This window comes from Hippoglossus stenolepis, chromosome 7 (genome assembly GCF_022539355.2).
Source record: "Hippoglossus stenolepis isolate QCI-W04-F060 chromosome 7, HSTE1.2, whole genome shotgun sequence".
NCBI lineage: Eukaryota > Metazoa > Chordata > Actinopteri > Pleuronectiformes > Pleuronectidae > Hippoglossus > Hippoglossus stenolepis.
This window is the reverse complement of record NC_061489.1, coordinates 22,290,211-22,301,881: the sequence shown is the minus strand read 5'-3', so window position 1 is coordinate 22,301,881 and position 11,671 is coordinate 22,290,211. Positions and strand designations below refer to the sequence as shown.

General features: G+C 41.2%; 1 non-coding gene across 1 annotated transcript; it reads left to right on the top strand.

Annotated features, from left to right (window-relative positions):
- Positions 1 to 11,038: 11,038 nt before the first annotated feature.
- trnai-uau lies at positions 11,039 to 11,131 on the top strand. Its single transcript is given in 2 exon segments — positions 11,039 to 11,076; positions 11,096 to 11,131. It is a non-coding gene; the product is annotated as a tRNA-Ile (tRNA).
- The last annotated feature ends 540 nt before the right edge of the window (positions 11,132 to 11,671 follow it).

Sequence of the window (11,671 nt, the reverse complement as noted above, 5' to 3'; positions counted from 1 at the left end):
CTGGTGCACAAATCCAATATCTGATCTGGTTAATAAATAATGACTTCAGTAAATTAAATGGTGCCATGTGATCAATTGTTCATTATTTTAAGTGCTAACAGAAAAAGAAAAGAAATACAAAACTGATTGATGGAAGATATAAAATAATTGCCTCTGTTGTGACTGATTATATAGTTAAAGTGACACACTGATTTGGATTCGGGTCACTTTGACTGGGCAGATTTTTCTACACTGCAAGAAAAAGTAAGTGAACCCTTTGTAATTATAATCCATCAGTATAAACATGTTGTTAAATGTTAAAATAAAGATCTGAACTAACGAAGCTGAAGGTTTATCCCTCAAGACGAACACTAACCGATATACATGGCAACATTGAAACATCATAAGGTAACGCAGGTTGGATGGAGCTGCAGGATGTGGAGTTTTTCTGCCTCTGGGTCTGAACAGCTTGTATCATCGTGAGGAAAAATAATTCCCAACTTCATCAAGGCTTATAATGCCAAGGTGGCTGTCCGCCAGTGATGCAGCAGGGCAGTGACCCCAAAAAGTCAGAGTAAATGTATTGAGTATAAAACGGAGAAGAATGGGCCAAATGTCCCCCTCAACGTTGTCTGACTCACAGCCACAGGTTTAAGGTTATTAAATCATACAGAGGAGAGTTTGTGTTTTTTATTTATTAGTGGTTTGCAAGACTAAAATCTAGTCTTGAATAAATGTAATCTTCATTCTTTGGTTTGGTACCTGACCATCTATTCAATATTCCAATGCAAACGACAGCTGTCAGTCTCTGCTCAGTAGAGCTCACTGAGTAGCGTGATGTCATTATGTTTTATCTGTAGATCCGACCTTGTTAGGCTGCAGAAAATAGAAAAACATGACGAGAATATCTGCAGCGTAAATGTCAAGTTTGTGAATTTTTCAAGAACATCTCGCTTTAAATCTGCTTAAATAAATATTGACTTCCTCTCGACTGCAACGGATTGAAAAAGCCATGGCAGAGACACCTCCAAACTTAAAAGTTCGCTCACCATTAGTCAACTATACGTGTGATGCCTTTTTCAATTCTGTCAAGGAGCGGGTGACCTTTTCAGCGGGCAGACACTGAAAGACAGCTTACAAATGAAGATGCCCCGCACAAAGGTCATGTGCTTCTTTAAAAAGGACATCAGAGAAAAACATCTGAGTGCAGTCACGGACAAAGTGGTCGGGGGACTGAGTTGTGAAGAAACGGGTCTTTCTTTGGCGAACCACTTGCACGAGCACGATAAATATGATTTAGAGATGAATGCCACAAAAATACTGAGAAAGAAATTGTGCAGCCTGCGTCTGTTTTTATTTTTTGTTTGTTTTTGTCATAGGGGGGACTCAGCATGTGCGTCTTGCGTGTGCAATCCTGATGTTATTTACTCTGACAAGTGACAGTGATGCTTTACTACTCCGAGAACCTACGACAGTGCTTGAATACTAAAACTCCAAGTGGTTTTATGGGAATTTGCCAAAGACAAACATGTTTAGCACCAGTTTGTCGATCATGTGATTGTGCCATCTGGCTGCTGAAATCACTACATACAGTAGTTTGGGAAGCAGCCGACTGTCTTTAAGTCAAAAGCTGCTGTTATCTAAAGTGATGAGAGTGCATCCAGCCTGGAGGGACGGCCGGGGGGGCTCTCATGAGGAGCCATCATGTTGATCTGTTGAATTGGAGCGACGCTGAGTGACAGGGGTGTGCCTTCTTAGCATAGGCAGAACGCGAAGGTCTTCACACCAAACTTAGCTGGAGACCAAAGGGGCCACGGAGAGCAGGGACATGTCATGTTTGATTTAGATTCGCTCGGCGCAGGTACTGTTTGTTTTTGACGCACTGCACGTAGAGAGAGAGAGAGGAAGCCTTCATACAGCGATGTAAAGCAATCCCTCTGCAACCACAAATCCTGATTCAAGACAAATCTATTACTGAGAAGCTTGTTGATCTATAAGAATAGAGGGCAAGAAATTCAAGTGAAGAAGGGGGAAATATTTCTCTGTCTTTGCATTTAGCTCGTCTTGTACTCTACACAACTCAATCAAAACACAATCACTGTTTGTTCTCCCACCATTGACGTGAACTCTGCGTAAACCTGCCTCGTCATTAGGGAAGATTTTCATGCACAGAGATTGACAAGCACAGTTAAGACTGCACCATTAAATTAGTCTTCTACAAATACTGTATAAGAGCTGCTATGTCCAATTTAATCAGTAAGTGTGGGAATATGGCCAATTCAAATTTACAACAAGCTGCTAAGTGATTATATAAATGCAATTTCAGAATGTCGGACAAAATGCTATACTATTGCTAATTAGAGTTTATGTCGTGCGTATTGTGGATATTTGGGGCATTTTTGTGTGTGTGCACGATGAGCAACAAGAGTTTTTCTGCTAATATATCATAGAAAATAAATGGGTTATTTAATCAAGGCTTTAGTTTGATATTTAAAATAAAATACTGGTTGGGAAACATATTACCCACAAATTCTAAAAACAAATAATGTTTTCAGGAAAGCTTCCACGTTGGCTCCATTTCAGCTGAGAGAGCGCCCAATCTCATCGTGAGCTCTTGCCAAGATTCCTCCTGTACAGGTCTGCCTTTCACCACATTTCACACAAGTGCCGCACTCAGCAGCCACACTCGGCGCTGAAGCTCCGCTAACCTTGGCCTAGTTTTGTATGAAATCTGTGATCCCTATTTGCACCTTGCACAACATCAGACTGACCTCTTCCAGACTGTCAGTCCAACGGGGCCTCATTAAAATAGGCCGAGCACAGAGATGAGATGTAAAGCCCCCACCTCTCCTCCGTGTTATCCGAACATCAAATCATTTCATCACATGCACATTGTGCACGAGACAGTTCATGGATGTGATGTGATGCATGTGATTTTATCCACGATCTTCTGTAAACACATGAGATTTAACGTCTGGAAGCATCATGCTCTGTTGTGCTTCTAAGTTTGATGTGTATGGCTCTTTGGATGAAAACGCCTAAAGCAATTACATGATAGCTATAGTGGAACCGTATGTGTTTGTATAATTCATTACTTATTCATCCAGACAGAAACACTATATTTGTACGAGCACCTAAACTTGACCTTAGTGTTTATTGTACAAAGTGAACAATAACTAACTTTGGCAGCTTGGGATCAAGGGAGTTGTTGTCCACCACAGTTGCAAATTGAAATCTAACTGTTTTATTCACGTTAAGCAGCAAACAGCAATAAAAATCATGATGCATTTCGAGTGACTGATACAAACAGAGGAAGGAAAAAACAGAAAATTACAAATTTGCATTAACATTAGTTTTCACAACAAACACAACCAGGCTACATTGTTTATGAAACAACCAATCCATTAATTCTAATGTAGATCTAATTATACAACAATGATGATATTTAATTTGAACCCTATAATCTACTCATATTACTGAGCATCAAGGCAAATTAAGTTATTTCACACCACGTTTCACCGTTCATCACTAAGCCTGTTATCAGAGGAACGAGCTCGGCCAGTAAATAATCAGCAGCCACAAAACAAAAAAATGATGCAACACAGAATGAGCGAGCAAAGCAGCGACAACTGAACCGATGAGGGCGATTACATGAAGTTCAAACCAGGCTTTTTTGTAATAAGTTCAAATGTTTTGTTCTTTTCAGCCGTTGAGTTTTAAAGTTTTGTTGTATGAGCCCGATACCTCAGACAGCAGGAAAGAAGTTATTCTATAAGAACACATTTTACTCTTAACTAAATGATATTTTAAGCCTTAGAACAAGTTTAAATGTCCCAAATCACTATAGGCACAATATACAGTATCTGCAGGGATTTGATCAAGTTGTCAAAATATCAGTTCTCAACTTCTTCTGCTCCATGTCTGGGATTTCTGACTTTCAAAGGGCTCGTTTTTTAAGTGTACGGGATTAGTGTCCCAGAGATGTGTTTGGATTTTATATACGTAGCAGCACTTACCCAAACTTGGTATCAGTATCAAAACTTTTTGCGATATCAAAGGTGTGCGGTGTAATCCGTGCTTTTATGTCCCACTCTGCAAGCCTGTTCCAATCCATTTCCCCAACTTTTATAAATAAGCCCCTCTCATTGGAGTATGAGCGCCAGTGATTGGCTGCGTGCTGTGTTTGTTTGTTGTTTGCTTTGACCGGAGAGACACTCTTTGAGTACCTTTGATGTGAGGCCTGTCTATGATTTGAAATGGGAGCATAAGCACTGGTGAATGTCCCAGCAGACCTATGCCTGCTACAGTGTTATTGGAGGCTCATCCTATCAAACAGTAGGAAACAAAATCATAATTAAGGACATTTGTAGTGGGGATTCAACTTTCATTATAGCAGAAGCCAGCATAAAGCCCCCAAGCCTTGTACATGCCTGGCCAACAATGTCATAAAGGACAATATGGCCGCTGTAAGGTCCGCAGTGACAGGACCAAATGACTCTCCAGCCAGAGATAATCAGCTTTGTATGTCATGTTGACATGAACGGAGCGTTAAGGCATATTCCACTTTGATGCTGGCAACACTGGCACAAAGCTGATTTCGAAAAATGCAATTGGAGAACACAAAAGGGGACATTCCCGCAGTGACTAACTGGCATCTGCATTAAACAACAATCAGGGAGCATAAACTGGTTAGCAACGGCTCGGTGCATTAGGACTTAAGTGAGTGAGGGCACTTTATGTCCGTCCTGCAAAGCTCCGGGCTAATGCCGAATCAATTGGAGAAGTTCTGCCTTCTGGCTCGTCTCCCTCCAGAAAGGTAGACAGTTGGGCTGGCACGATAACCAAGAAACGAGCGGCACTGATGTACTCCTCCACAACAGTCACCAAATGAACTGCAGCCAATGCTGAGAACAGCCAGTGCTCAGGCACAAGTTGTTCAATATTAGAAGTGTTTAACAGGCAGCATTTAGGGCTTCATGACGAGTGAGTGGAAATACTCAGGTGATGGCTTACAGCAAGGAATGGAAATCCACATGCAGTAAAGGTTTTTATCCACCTCGTCGTGAGCACATCATGTCGTGTGCACGCAGGTCTGATGAGCAGCAGGAACCCCAGCAGCCTCTGAGAAATGGTTTGGTGGCAATGATAATGAGACAGAAACCTGAACACCTTCAGCAGTTTTTTATGTTTTGAGGAAAAATGACAAACCCACCTCACATAGCACTGGTGGCTAATCTATTCCACCCACAGACTGGTGAGGAATGTATTATACAACCTCTACTTGATGCTCTGGGTTCAAAGCAGTGTTTCAAAAAATTGCCTGAACCCCCCTGAACTGTCTTCTTTACTCTAGGGCTGCATGGGAAACCAAGACAACACATATGTTTTTATATATCACATTTATATATATATATATATATATATATATCATGAATGTTATCTCCAAAGACCTGAATGGGTCAATTGGTCATTAAATAACAAAATGGGATTTCCTGTGGGAGGACTTGGAAATTCTGATAACCATCTTTTGTTTGTCTCATACATAAATTTCCCTCCGCAGAAGATGAATCAACTTCACAGCGTGGGACAGTGAAATGACAAATATCTGATCATTTATTCAACATGTGGTGTAAGTATTTTCTTTACAGGCAAGAAAGTCCCACCATCCAAATGTAACCAAACCTGGGCATCGTTTTAAAATCTAGCATAAGTCTCTCTTTGCATAATAATGAGCTGATACCCTTTATGAAATCCATAATTTAAAACAAACTCTTAATAAAAGTTCCACCTCCACTCCCCCACCTCAGGAGGCACAGACCAAAGGGCGCAGTAATTCCTGATAGGCGGCGTTTAATCCCAATGCATTATTAACAGTCGGTATGTATATGATCCTGCAGCACAGCAGCCCACACTTTGTATTCAAAAGTGTTTTCTGGTCCCATGCAGTTGTATTACTTTCAGTTACAGCTCATGAATAACATCAAACAGACCATGAAGTGCATAGAAATAGAAAATGTGATAACTACGAGGGTGTATCCAGCCTCTGTTTGAAGTACCTTTGAGCCTCCAGGATCTCGAAAATGTGGGTACAAGGAAATGCACATTGCTGTAGTCCCGTGTAATAAAAATCACTGGGTAAATTGGTTGATTAGGAGATTATGGACGTAGTATGAGATGAGAAATAGCCGTAGGCGTCATAATAATAAAATCAGAGGCTGCAGCTTTCTAATGTTGGCTTTAAACCAATATTTATTGAATCAGCTTTCCTTCCTCCTCTTCGAGGATGTTGGGAAAGAATATTTAACATTCAATATATTTCATTATCTATTCGACACTTACGCGGGGCGCACATGCTTAAAAGTGTGATTTGGATTTTGTTTATTTGTTGCAGATTATCTCTTGTGCACTCACCACTGAAGCGTGCCAAACAGTTGTTGAAATGCAAACGGGTGTTTCCTAAAGACCATATTCTGCGTTTGCACCAAAGAAGCCATCGAGCTCGTCCCTGCACACGGAGCAGTGGGCTTGCTCATCAATTTCTTTGAGCTCCGTGAGGTTAAATTCATTACATATTCAAGGATAACAAGACACTTAGCAATATGGGCTTTACTAACTATTCCCTGTCAAACATGGATTGGGAAGGCTTAATGGAAGGAGGGAAACAGGACGGCTGCATTCAACTCCAAGTTCACAGTGATAGTTGTAATTCTATTATGTAAAACATTATTTTGACCCCCTGAGTGACAGCACATGGGGGTAGACGTGCACTCAGAGGGGACACACTTCATTTACAAATCAACCCCTTTGTATTTGAAACAGTGCACATGCTTATTACAGCACCACTTGTGGCAATTCAGTAGTTAATCCACCCACTTTAGCCCTCGGGGGCGACCTCCACTACCTACACATGAGCCAATTAGGAAGCTTCGGCAGATTACAGGAAGGCAGAAGAAAACAGATGTGGGCACGTCCTGCTGTTTCCTGTATTTCATATCTTTTGGTTTTTTTGTGATGTAGTTTCAGTTTCAGATTGCAGCAGCAACATAATTTCATAATTATTTATGGTTTAAAAAAAAGTTTTTAATCCTTTGAAATTAGTTTTAACAGGATTACAGGGAGAAGCCGTGCATTTAACCTAATGTTTTCGGTGCTGCTCAAATTAACATTTTTGCATGAGCAATGAATCATCGTGCTTGTGTGTGAAAAACACTCAGGTAATTAGCGCCTGACAGTTCAGGTCCCCACAGACCGGCTCTTTCAGCTCATTGTCTCAGTGCACAGAGCCCTCCTGAAATTATCTGGAGGGACTGTATGTGACAACGCAAATGTCCACATCAGCTGCTCCAGGTTTTTAGCCAGAGTATTTCCTGCCAGCCCCCTCCAGACACAAAACTAAAATCATGCAAATATCCCAGAATGAAATAGAGGTGCAACACAAGAAGAAGATGCAGGCGAAGATGTCAAGAGCTTTGGGTGATAAGGGCCGAAGTGGGTGCTGTAAAAAAACACATAATTTCCACAGCAGGATTTATACGTTATGTCCTGCTTCCTGCACGTCTGACTTGGAAAAGTTCATGTCTGAAAACGGATGATGTTACAGCCCAAGCTTTTTCTTTGGCGTTGTTGTTTGCAGTAGTTAAAAACTGGACCCTACTTTTCCAGCATCACATGACACAGACACAGAATTAACAACTATGGTGAACATGGTGGTGCATTAGATCCAGACCCAGAATTTCTTCCAGGTTGTTGAAGCATGAGACAAAGTTAACAGTAAAGTAAATAGAGGGCTTTGCATTCATCAGGTGCGATGATCCACGACGTGATTCAGTCGATACATGATCATGCAAACTTAAGGTGGTCACTGGTCACGTCATACTGGTCACATGAGGGGAAAGTCCATAAAGCCTGTTTTGGTTCAAGAGTTGTCTTCGGGGTCTGAAATTAATCAACAGCAGTAGAAAGATCCCAGAGGCCGTTCACATCCTTGAACCAAGACACGGGATATATGAGCCGGTTCCATCTGCTGCAATAGACTGAGCAGCTAATGGCCAAAGCACAGGGATGTGCTGTATTTATACTTAAACTGTTATTGATCATATTAACATTACTGCACTGTATCCAGTACAAAATAATTCAGTTTGTTTGTCTGTATATTGTTTTGTGCCAGTTTCTAAGTGTGTATGACAAGCAAAGTTAAAGTCCGTGTCCAGTTTGTGTTTGAATCCTCGATACTGCAGATCAGCTAGTCAGGTCCCATCATTCATCCCTACAGGTTTGTAAAGGTTTGTAAATAGATTTTCTTCTCTAATATAGAAGTTTGATATTATATTTTTCTTCCCTTTCCATGTTTAAGACCCACTATCCGAAAGCAGTTGAAGAGTACACACTGTGAGGGGCATGAAAATGTTATTCCACCACTTCAGCAAATATTTAAGCTATTAAAAACAAGAGCAGAGCAGAACTTGCAGGCTATACTTCTTACTTCTTCAAATGTATTATTTATTAAAATGCAGCTTTTATGTTTATCTCTCCTGAGCGAAGACTGAACTCCTATCAGCCTTGCAGGTCTACACTCTGTCAGCTCCGATCCAAACAAAAGCATTCTTTGACTAATCACTACATTCCAGCGCTAGTACAGATCAAATAAGGGCTGAAGGTGAACCTGATTCAGATGCATTTTTCTCTCTCTCTCTCTCTCTCTCTCCGCTTCACAGAGTGGCGACGCACACGCTCTGTATTCAACAAACACTGACACATTTAATATGAAACGCTTTCGCTGCCACTTTTTCTTATCGACCACTTTCCGACTTGGCAGGTTGGCAGTTATTAAGCCATAATAAATAATGGCAGGGGTCTCCTGTAGGCTGTCCTGAGTGCCACCGGTGATGAGAATGCAGTGCAAAGAGAGAGCGTGTGGGAAATAATTCAGCATTACACGCAAAGAACCACATCATATTGTCTTTTTTCTTTTTTGTCCCTGGCACATACTGTATGATTATGCTCCTGGGGTGGACAAAGCCAAACACAAAGGTAAAGGCCGGACTACACGGCCTCAGATCTGCAGATACATCTAATTTTTCACTGTATAAGCTCACTTTGACAAATGAGCCTGGATGATGGCTGGGACTTTGTGTGCGGCAATTGATCATCCCACCGCGCCGTGCTGAACCTGCATGAAAACCTGGATCTATTAGCTCAAGTGGTGTGAGGAGAGCGGTTAATGTTTGAGGTCCTAATTGATGATCTAAATCTTCATTATTCACTTGTTTAGCAGACAACGGTGCATGGCGCCATTTGATCTTGTTTGGCACCAACGCCAAAAGCAAGATGGCTGCTGATTCATTTAGCTGCTCAGACTAAATAAAAAGAAATGAGCAGCGGCTGCACCTTTGCAGCCCGGACCACTTTACCTTCCGTAATTGTGGTTATGACTTGTTTCAGGCGTTTCAGGAACCTATACCACAGTTGTACGACACGTTTACTCTTGTATTCACATGCACATGCTACCTGAGTTCCCAGGTGCTTCATGTATAATATATGTTGTGTTTATATGCATAGTTGCCAGCGCCGTGTACCTTGCTCTGTCATCTCGTGCTGTACATAATGTTCGGCCGTAATGTCCCTGCTCGATATGTGAGTTCTGTGTTGCAGAGTAATATGTTGACCTGTCTCCTCGTATACTGTAAATATCAAATGACATTTTCCTGCAGCCGTGGCTCTTATTCAGATTACATTCTCTAATGGAATAAACACCAGGATATATACAGCACCTAAAAGTAGCATTTTACCACTGTACTGCTCCACAGTTTGAGTAATTTAATACACTGTTTCCTTTCTGTGTGGCTTAGTTTCATTACATGATTTGGGGGGGGGGGTGACACATTTTGACCTTATAAATCTCTCTGTCACGAGGAGATGTTCTGCATTAACAGCTTCTTTGATTATTCTGTTTGCTTGTGCAGATTCAAATGAGCTACGTGCCAAATCTGCAGCAACACCCATGTGAGCGACATAAAGATTCCTCTCACAGTGTTTTTGTTGTGCAACCCTGTTGCAGTTTGGGTTATCACAGTGAGCCGTGGATTACTGTTGTTATTCCGGTTGATGTTGTTGATTTCATCATGATCCAGGGATGATTAATATCTGTGTCAGCTCCAGCAGCAAGTGACGAACAAAACAACAACAGGTAAGCAGAGGGAGGTGTGAACTCCTGGAAAACAGACTCTCGCCTTTTCTTCTCTCTCGTGATCACGTGGTATTCGTGAAGCTGTTGGGCATCTCTCTGTCACCGTGGAGACCCGGAGCTACTGTGAAAGCTTCATGTTTCCATTGAGATTCTTTATGAGCAAATTAGACTAGTACAAGGGGTCCAACCTGACACTTCACTATCACCTGGACAATGTTATATCTCACAAACTTAGCCGGTTGTCAACAACCAATGTATTGTTTTTCAGGGACAGTTACACAGTTATACCTCCAACATTGACCTTTTGTCGAGTCACACAGACACGCAGACAACAATAACACTTTATGATAAGGTCACAAATTACTGTGGAATTATAAATCTAATTAAAACTGTCTGGATGTGATAACAGTGAGTTCTTGCCAAGATCAACCATCTTTATCATAAAGTTTCAACTGCCTATTTAAAAGGAGCAGAATGAAATTTAATCTGGATATTTTATAACCCCCATGCTTTTTTCTGCTGCAGGAATATGCTGATCACCAGAATTTATAGTGAACGAGATACTTCTGCTGTGTTGACAGCTCAGGAAATGCATCTGGTAATAGAAAGTGAGGAGGAAAAATGAGGACTAAGAGCAAATGAGCCCAACACTGTCGAAAGAAAAAGGTTCTCATTAAAGGAGTGAAGAAAGTAAAATGGGTTATGATCGAATGGTACAACTGAGGTTAAACCCAGACGAGGTTGACCAGGGTAGTTAACAGTGATTCCTTATTACAGCTCAGAGACTGTATATAAACATGGAGGAGGCTTCACCACTGCCTCCCACTGTCTAGAAATGAAGGCAGAATATCTCGGATACGCACAGGTTAGCATGCTCCAGTGGCGCAATCGGTTAGCGCGCGGTACTTATAGACAGTGATCTGCGCAGTAATGCCGAGGTTGTGAGTTCGATCCTCACCTGGAGCATAAGGTTTAGTTTACACTGCTAACAAATTAGATGGAAAAGTGTCATGATTGTCCACGGTGGTTTAATTCCCATGTTCCCCCCATTCAGTGTACTGAGATATTGGCATATATGTGTGATAGAGAATACTGCAACCAGCCACCAGGGGGCAATCAAGAAAGTCAATTGAGCAAGGTGTAATAACAATACACATCACATTCAATGAAACAAGCGACAGATGAATAGAAATGCATCGATAGCGAGACATATGTTAAACCTGTGAAGTGTGACACAACAATGATATTCATTTACATACAAAATTGGACTGAGATGATTTCACTCCTCTCAAAGCCACATTAACAATTATAATTATAATGTTGTATTTTCCACTACTCACTCATTACAATAACAATAATGCATCTGTGTAATATATTTAATCTTCCATGAAAAAAATCTAAGGGAGTGACAGAATAAGAGTCTTAAGCTGCTTTCAGAAAAGCACTGAACTACCAAGATCCTCCAGACATTCTTCGGAGGGGCTGAGTGTGTGAATGCAAATGTCC